Genomic DNA, 8034 nt, shown 5'->3' on the forward strand with positions numbered 1-8034 from the left:
ATACTGGACATTTAAGTATGTGCCCAGAGACAGGTTGAGAGGACAGATGCATGTATGTACCAGAGTGAGCTCCAGAGAGACTGATGGGGACATAAGACTGGGGTAGAGCGAGAGATGGAGAAAGAGAAAGGGGCCTGTGTCGAGTCAGCAGCAGAGAAAATGAAACAAAGGGGCCTCCTGGGATAACCACACACTAATTCCTCACAAAGAACACACAGAGGGTGTGTGAAATGACATAGGCACAGCAGCCCTGCTAGCTCAGTCGGTAGAGCATGAGACTCTCAATCTCAGGGTCGTGGGTTTGAACCCCATGTTAGGCGTGATGCTTTTTAAAGACTTTAACATTAACTCTCACCTTTTTCAGATATTTCGCTGAGGCTTAAAACTACACACACATCCTGCAGTTTGCCACAGGACTCCACACAACGCAGCACTTCCCCCCCTGGGAGGCGCCGCTGGGAGCGGTCCTAGGCCGAGCCTTTCCTGCGCCCTTTCCTAGCCTGAGCTGCCTGTGCTTACAGCGTGCTCGGAGTCCGCTCCGGTCCGGCCTGTCCCCCCCCCCCCCCATCCTTTTAAAAAGATGAGTTTAAGGTCTCATCCCCGCTGGTGTTAAGATTAAAGTAGGTATGAAAACTACTTAATGTCGGCACCAGGATTTGATCACGGGACTGGGGAAGATACCACTCTTGAATGTGGTGCCTTACACCACTCGGCCATTCCGGGAGCCCACAGCAGGTTTCTGGAACATGGCTCTGGAGGCTGACTGCCACCTCGTGAAACAGGGAGACTTCACAATCTTCTCTACTGGACATTTATCACAACACCCTCAGCAGCACGGGCCTCCTCAACAGACATCAGGGAGACGCTGCTGCAAGACGGGCATCGAAGGACCAAATGTTTAACAATAAACACCAGCACTTCAACCTTCTACATCACACACCCAACCCCAATGCTTTTACAGCACATACCACGGCTAGCTCATTCAAGGACGCGTCAGAAAAGGCATATCACTTCAGGAACTATAAAAATCATTGTCTAATTTACACATCTCTCCATCTAGAGCAGGTGTCAGACCCTAAAGGCCACAGAGCCCAAGGCTGCCGCTTAATATTACACAACTGCCCTTAATAATCCTCCTTTCCCCTTCAAACCCGGCACCAGACCTTTCTGGGACATAAACATAAACGTCATTCATGGCAAATTCACTGCCAGGAACACAGTGGCAGCTCGTCCTTATGGACTTCAGTTTGGGCTCCACTCTTTGTAGTCTGTCAATTTTTTTATTACACTAATAGTGAAAAATAATATAGTATTCACTATTAGTGTAATAAAAATGGAGTACAGTTAGCTGGGATATGCCTGTCCATGGCAGCTGAGGTAAGTAAAAAATGCTTGTAAATGTCTATTGTGTGCATGCTTGCGGGTGAGAGGGTGTTTATGTGAGAGAGAATGTATGCAAGTGTCAATTTGTATGTTTTTATAAGTATGTGTGTGTGAGTGAAAGTGGAGGTCAAAGGTCGTGTGATGTCACTTCTGCTACCCCCGGCATTTCGGTGAATTGACATTCATGAACATAAACCAATGATTTAATATAATTTCACTGACATCTCCGGTGAGATATTCTAGTTCAGACATCTGGAACCCAGATCTCTTGGAAGAGGCATCTGGCACTGAAGTCACAGTAAGAGCACAGCCGTTGGCATCTGCTGTACCAGACATTTATGCCACAGGCATCGCCTCTTTTTAGCAGAGATAGCAGCATGCAAATGTTTCACAACAGACATCTTGAGCATACTTCCCGAAACAGCTATCAGCAATGCCAGATTCTCTATCTCACATTCACAATTGAGAAGAATGTCACAGACTTACGGTATAAACTGTCCCCTAAGCCACATCTAAAGGGACTGTTCCCAGAAGGTTCATCACTAGTGAGATATTTTCGATTACAAATCAAATGTTGCAGTAAAGACATCGCTAATGGCATCTGCCATGAGAGCCCGATGGCAACGCATCCTGGGTCAGACATACTTTATGGAGCTCTAGAAGAGACACATAGATTTAAATGCCTCACAGTGGACACATACAGCACACAAGACAAAACAACTATTACATATGTAATATTGTCACCGGCCATGTAGTATAGAGGATTCTTGCAAAGACATCAGGGGTTAAATGTCACACAACAGATGTTAGCACGTCAGACCGTAATAAGTAAACTTACAAGGGGACGCGAGTAGGTCGATGAACCTTTTGACTAACGCTTGAGATATTCCCACCATAAAGAAACAATAACAACACTGATCAATAACCAATTTGTCAATTTCAACAATAATCAATAACATTAGTAATCATTAAAAGTCAGTAATTGACACACCATGACCTCGCAGCCATGAATAACCACACCTTTATTTAAAAGTTAGGATGTTTATTTCCCTATATTAACAATGCTAATGTCATGGAGGTTGTCCTCCTCAGGCCAAAACAAAAAAGATAATGACCAGGCATTGTTTTCCTGTTATTTAGAGACATTGTTCTTTTTCACTTTCATTGTCAGAAAGCCTGGAAACTTCCCTTCCGATGATGCTGGGTATAATTATATAGCAAAGGTGTGGGTAATTGTTATTACAGATTTATTGTGTGATAATATAAGACTTTTTTCCAGCCATTACAGGGGTGAAACTCTTCAGTTATCAGTATTGGGGATATTTACAGGCCTATGCTGAGAAAATGTGTGGCCTATTTCTAAACACTGTGTGGGTAAAACTGTCCTCCTCTCGGGGTGATGAATGCTTTGCTTATTTTCATACCATCCCTGATGTAATGTACAGTTTGTACCCAGTCACTACACAGGTATAACCAGGCAGATCTCAGGATGGTGAAGCTTTGGTTACATTCCCTCTCTCCGTAGCCAGATCAGTGTAGCAATGTAAGGTTGTTTTGAAGTCAGATTATATAATCCAAAACTAACTTAAATAAAAAGGTTTTTGTAGAATCTTGGGTTGTCCTTATATTGATTGACTGTCTTTGAGGAGCTGTTTTCAAAAAGGTCTAATATATCCTAGAGACTGTGCAGTGAGGCAAAGTGTATAGGGGGATAGCGCAACAATGCATCCAGTGCAATAGGACTAAGGTGGGGTGATGGAGCACCCTTATCTTCCCTTCGAGAGGGTCCCCTCATGTATTGTTACAGCACCGGCTCCTGGGAAGCATTTCATACCTTTTCAAGGCTAATTATTGGATGTGAAAAGCTGCAGAGCCAACGCAAACTAGACTCTAGGAACTTGAGGCATGGAAAATATAGATTTCTAAAAGTTACTTTTCCTTAATTTCTATTAAAAATCCAACCCCACCATTGAATTGGATTTTTATTAACTATTAAAATAGTTGTTTACATTTTTTGGTAACTAGTTCCATCCCCAAAATATAGTATTAGTATTTTAATCTGTACTCTGGTTTTCTAAATAGGACAGCTAGGCATCCCACAGTGGAAAATGGCTTGTGGGTGCTAATCACTGTAAGGACATGTTATCATTAAAGTTCTACATGCCCTATGGTTAAATACCATGTTCCCTGTCTAGCGGACTACAACACCTACATTAGGATGAGTTGTTAATATTTAAAAGGGAGGTTTTTACTTATTGAGAGGGTTTATTTTGACTGATTGAATGGCATCTTCCATATGCTACAGTCAGGCTATAATGATGAGCCTGAAGCCAGGTTTGCACTGTCACTGTAGTGGATGTCACAATATGTGCTGCATAGCACTAGTGACATTTAACTTCCATGTCTTTGGTACACTTTGTACCATATACCAGGACCTTATTGGCAAGTTAACTATGCCATTATCAAGTATGCCAATTCAACCATGTTCAAAGGGGGAGCACAGGCACTTTACTACTTAATAGCAGGGGTAAACTGCACAGAGTTCTAAAACCAGCACAAATATAGGGTCCATTGTAGTGACTATGCAGAAAAGGCAGATATTCTACAGTTCACATCTATATTGTAGCTCTCTGCATGTCGCCAGTTTGCCCTGCATCAGTCTGCGCCAGTGATACTTCATATCAGTGCTGCGGCTGTCTGCATTGTACGAGTCTACCCTGCAGGTTCCTATGATACTTCACATCAGTGCTGTAGTTATCTGCATTGCACCAGTCTGCCCTGTGCCAGTCTGTATCTTGACACTTAACATCAGTCCTGTACCTCTCTGCATTGCACCAGTCTGACCTGCACCAAGCTACCCCTTTAACACTTCTACACATCCTGTGTGCAGCACTTTGCATTACACCAGTCTATACCTGCAATGCTTCTTGACTACCCTGATGTAGCTCTTTGCATTGTGCCAGTCTGCCCTGTGCCAGTCTGTACCTGCGGTGCTTCTTGATTACCGTGGTGTACCAGTCTGCCCTGTGCCACTCGGTACCTGTGATGCTTCAACACAGCCTTGGTGCTCTTTCCACTGTGCCAGTCTGCCCTTCTGAGTCAGTTGCTGTCGGGCCTCGCAAGCCAGTGGAACTCTGTGTGTTGTCCAGTTAATCCTTCACTCTCTTCAGCTGTTGTAGCTCACTGTAGCAAGGCTGTGAGGCGCTATGGGGTCACTCTGCTCTTCACACTCTCTCTGACAGAGTCTGTGCCTGTGTCCCTGAATGTAATGGAAGGTGGAAATGTAACTGAGGCAGAAAAACAACTTTGTCTTGTTTTCACAGACACGTATTTGCGCTATGAACCGCCTCCAAAGCTATTTATCTGCCCGGGGTGACAGACTGGAGTGGGTATTAATGGTTGGTGGAAATGCACACAGGGCGGGCTGCTTCAGAATCTTTTCATTCAAGTGAAGACACACAAAAACCCAGATTGATAAAAAAGTAGCTCATTAGTTCTGACGAGCCACTTTTTCTGTGCCACCCTAGAGGCACCTACAACGCCATAGTTGTGCTGTATTTAACATAAGGCACACCATGGTGGTAGTTAGAACAATAGCATCAAAATGTTTGACGCTATTGTGGCGCTTTGCTACACTAGCGCCAAAATATTTGATGCTAGTGTAGCAAAGTGCAAGGAGGCGCATTGATTTAAATGGGTGCGTCATTTTAATGCCTGCTCTGAGCAGCTGTGCAAAATGAGAGAAAAAGTGGCGCAGTGAAATCTGATAAATTTCACTTCGCCATTCTTTCGGGCCTACTAGCGCCTGAACACCACCCTTGCATTCATTATGCCTGGCGCAGGCATAATGTGGCGCAAGGGGTTACAAACTGGCAGAATGCATGCATTGCGCCACTTTGTAAATATGGCGTGGGTGAAAATGCCACCTTAGCACCACATTTGCTTTAAAACTGATGCAAATGTGGCGCAAGGTGGCAGTGGGGGCTTCTGAAACCTGGCCCAAAGAGAGACAGCCTGCTGGAAGCAGAAAGAGAGCTGCATGTATGTAAGCAGAAGCTGGTCCAGAGAGACTGGCGGCTGGATGCAGGGAGACAGATGAGTGTAGTGTACCCAGAACAATGGCAAAGAGACAAAAGCAACTGCAAGTATGTGCCCAGAGACAGGTTGAGAGGACAGATGCATGTATGTACCAGAGTGAGCTCCAGAGAGACTGATGGGGACATAAGAGTGGGGTAGAGCGAGAGATGGAGAAAGAGAAAGGTGCCTGTGTCGAGTCAGGAGCAGAGAAAATGAAACAAAAGGGCCTCGTGGGATAACCACACACTAGTTCCTCACAAAAAACATGTGAAATGATACAGGCACAGCATCCCGGCTAGCTCAGTCGGTAGAGCATGAGACTCTTAATCTCAGGGTCGTGGGTTCGCGCCCCACATTGGGCGCTAAATTGTTTTTTGCAGTCTTCATGTTTTTCACCAAATTCACCAGTATCTGTCAAAACAAAAAAACACATCCTGCAGTTTCACTCATTATCACAACACTTTCCACCCTTGCAGGTAGCGATCGTAGCCCGGCTCAGCTCCTCCTGCGCTGAGAATTTACATTTAGAGAGGTCTCGGTGCCCTCCCTTACCCCCCATAATTAGTTAAGGCTTGCGGTCTCGCTGACATAATTAAAAAGGGTATACAAGTTTATGCGTCAGGAAAAGTAGTTATAAATAAAGATTGTGTGGGCGCTAATTGTTCTTTTAAGGTTTATTCGCGTTTTTTACAGTCCTCATGTTTTCCACCAATACTAGTCAAGCTTAAAAAAAAAAAAACTCATAATGCGTCCGATCATACTTCACGCAGCGCTTTTCATTCTGGAAAGGTGCCCCGGAGCACAGGTTAGCTCCGCCTCTCTAAGCACTTTCTTCATCACATACAGAAAACTACACTTTTAGTAAGGACTAGGCCTAGGCCGTTTTCTCCCTGTGAGTAATTAAAGGTAGTGATCCCGCGTGCATGGTAATTAAAGTGGGTGTGAAAGATTATTTTGTCAGAAATGGGATTTGAACCCACACCTCCATTCAGAGACCAAAACACCCAGCTGGTGGGAAAAGACCACTCTTGAGTCTGGGGCCTTACACCGCTCGGCCATCCTGCCAGCTGAAGAAAGGGGATGCCGGATGTGATGTCATCTAGTTTAGAAACGGGATGCACGTGATAGTGATTTCTTCCTGGGTGTTATTCTACTGCATTTATCGGTCACAGACCTCTTCTTATCAACAATGTGAAAGAGGCCGAGGGATGAACTTCGCACCGTTTGGCCCTCATTGTCAAACAACCCGGGAACAATACCTCTTACGTCTGCGATCCAATCGTTTTCTGCTCAATGTATCCTCAGCGGTGTTCTGGCCACTACGTCTCAGATGGTTTTACAGCTGCAGAGATTCCACGGTTGACTCTTCCCCATCCCCCCACCAGCTCCTAGAGTTGGTGACCGGATTCCAGATTTAGCGGTCGACCTAGGTACGGATCCTTACCTGGACCGCTGCTATCATGAGGGGCGGGCGCCTAGAAGCCATGGGCCAGCTTGGAAGGAGAAAGGGTCGCCTGGGTGTTGAAAGATCGGCCCTAGTGTTCCCGAATGGGGCATCCACTCCTGCATCTGGTATTCACGGACACGGAGGGTCTGTTCTCTACAGGAGAAAGTGTAAGGATGAATGCCTAAGGTCACATGTGCACGAGATGCCAATCATCAACCGAACAATGTGTCTGAGAGTCAATCCTTTAGGCGCTTCAGCTTTTGCTGAACAGGATTTTTGTCACGTGAGCAGCTAAAGTTTTCCCAAATTGTTACAACGCCGTGCAGCAGGCTAAATCTATGCTGAAGAAGTCGTATATATATATATATATATATATATATACATACACCTATGGATCATGTAAATTAGGACCATGTAGGGAGCATAGTTTAGGTCTGCTGGATGAAAGCCATTAGGGTTAGCTGTAATATCAGTGTCCACCGCGGTATGAAGCGCCTGTATGCTCCACACCGACCAAGTAGTGCCATCGCTGCAAGAGGCATGCTGAGGACTGGCTGCTAAAGGATGGCACCGGAGCGTTCTTTCATCTTTAGAGCAAACACGTGTTTCTTTATTTTGGTCTCCATTATCCTTAGATTTGCGAAGTTCTTGTGAAACTACCTGCCGTCTCCTTGTCTGATTTACCCTCATTGCTAATTTCTAGGCCATATAACTATGCCTATTAAAGTTCATTGTACTTCAGTCATTCTGATAATTCATCAGACGGATGTAAATTTCTTTTTATGGCAACTAGATAATTTTTTCCGCATTTAAATGAATTCTCCGTGGGTAAACGACGGTTGAGCAGGAACCCACGATTATAACATATCACATTTAAGACTGCTCGGAATCTAACACGTCATTAGCTTTAATTTCAGATGCCACACTTGATCTGTCATACACCGAATGTGCGCAGAGAAACCTCACAGTCCTGTCTTAGCGCTCGATAACGTACCAGTCTGCTCTGCGTCAGTAGGTGCCTGTGATGTTTCAGGTCTGTACTGTAGCCCTCGCAGCTGATAACGCGCCCTTCTATGTTAATTTATACACATCGGGACTCGTTTTAGGCCGATGAATCTTTGGACCCA

General features: G+C 44.9%; 1 non-coding gene across 1 annotated transcript; it reads left to right on the plus strand.

The window, feature by feature from the left end:
• The first annotated feature begins 247 nt into the window (after positions 1-247).
• Positions 248-320, plus strand: TRNAE-CUC (transfer RNA glutamic acid (anticodon CUC)). The gene has a single exon. It is a non-coding gene; the product is annotated as a tRNA-Glu (tRNA).
• The last annotated feature ends 7714 nt before the right edge of the window (positions 321-8034 follow it).

Source organism: Pleurodeles waltl, chromosome 6 (assembly GCF_031143425.1).
Source record: "Pleurodeles waltl isolate 20211129_DDA chromosome 6, aPleWal1.hap1.20221129, whole genome shotgun sequence".
Classification (NCBI taxonomy): Eukaryota; Metazoa; Chordata; class Amphibia; order Caudata; family Salamandridae; genus Pleurodeles; species Pleurodeles waltl.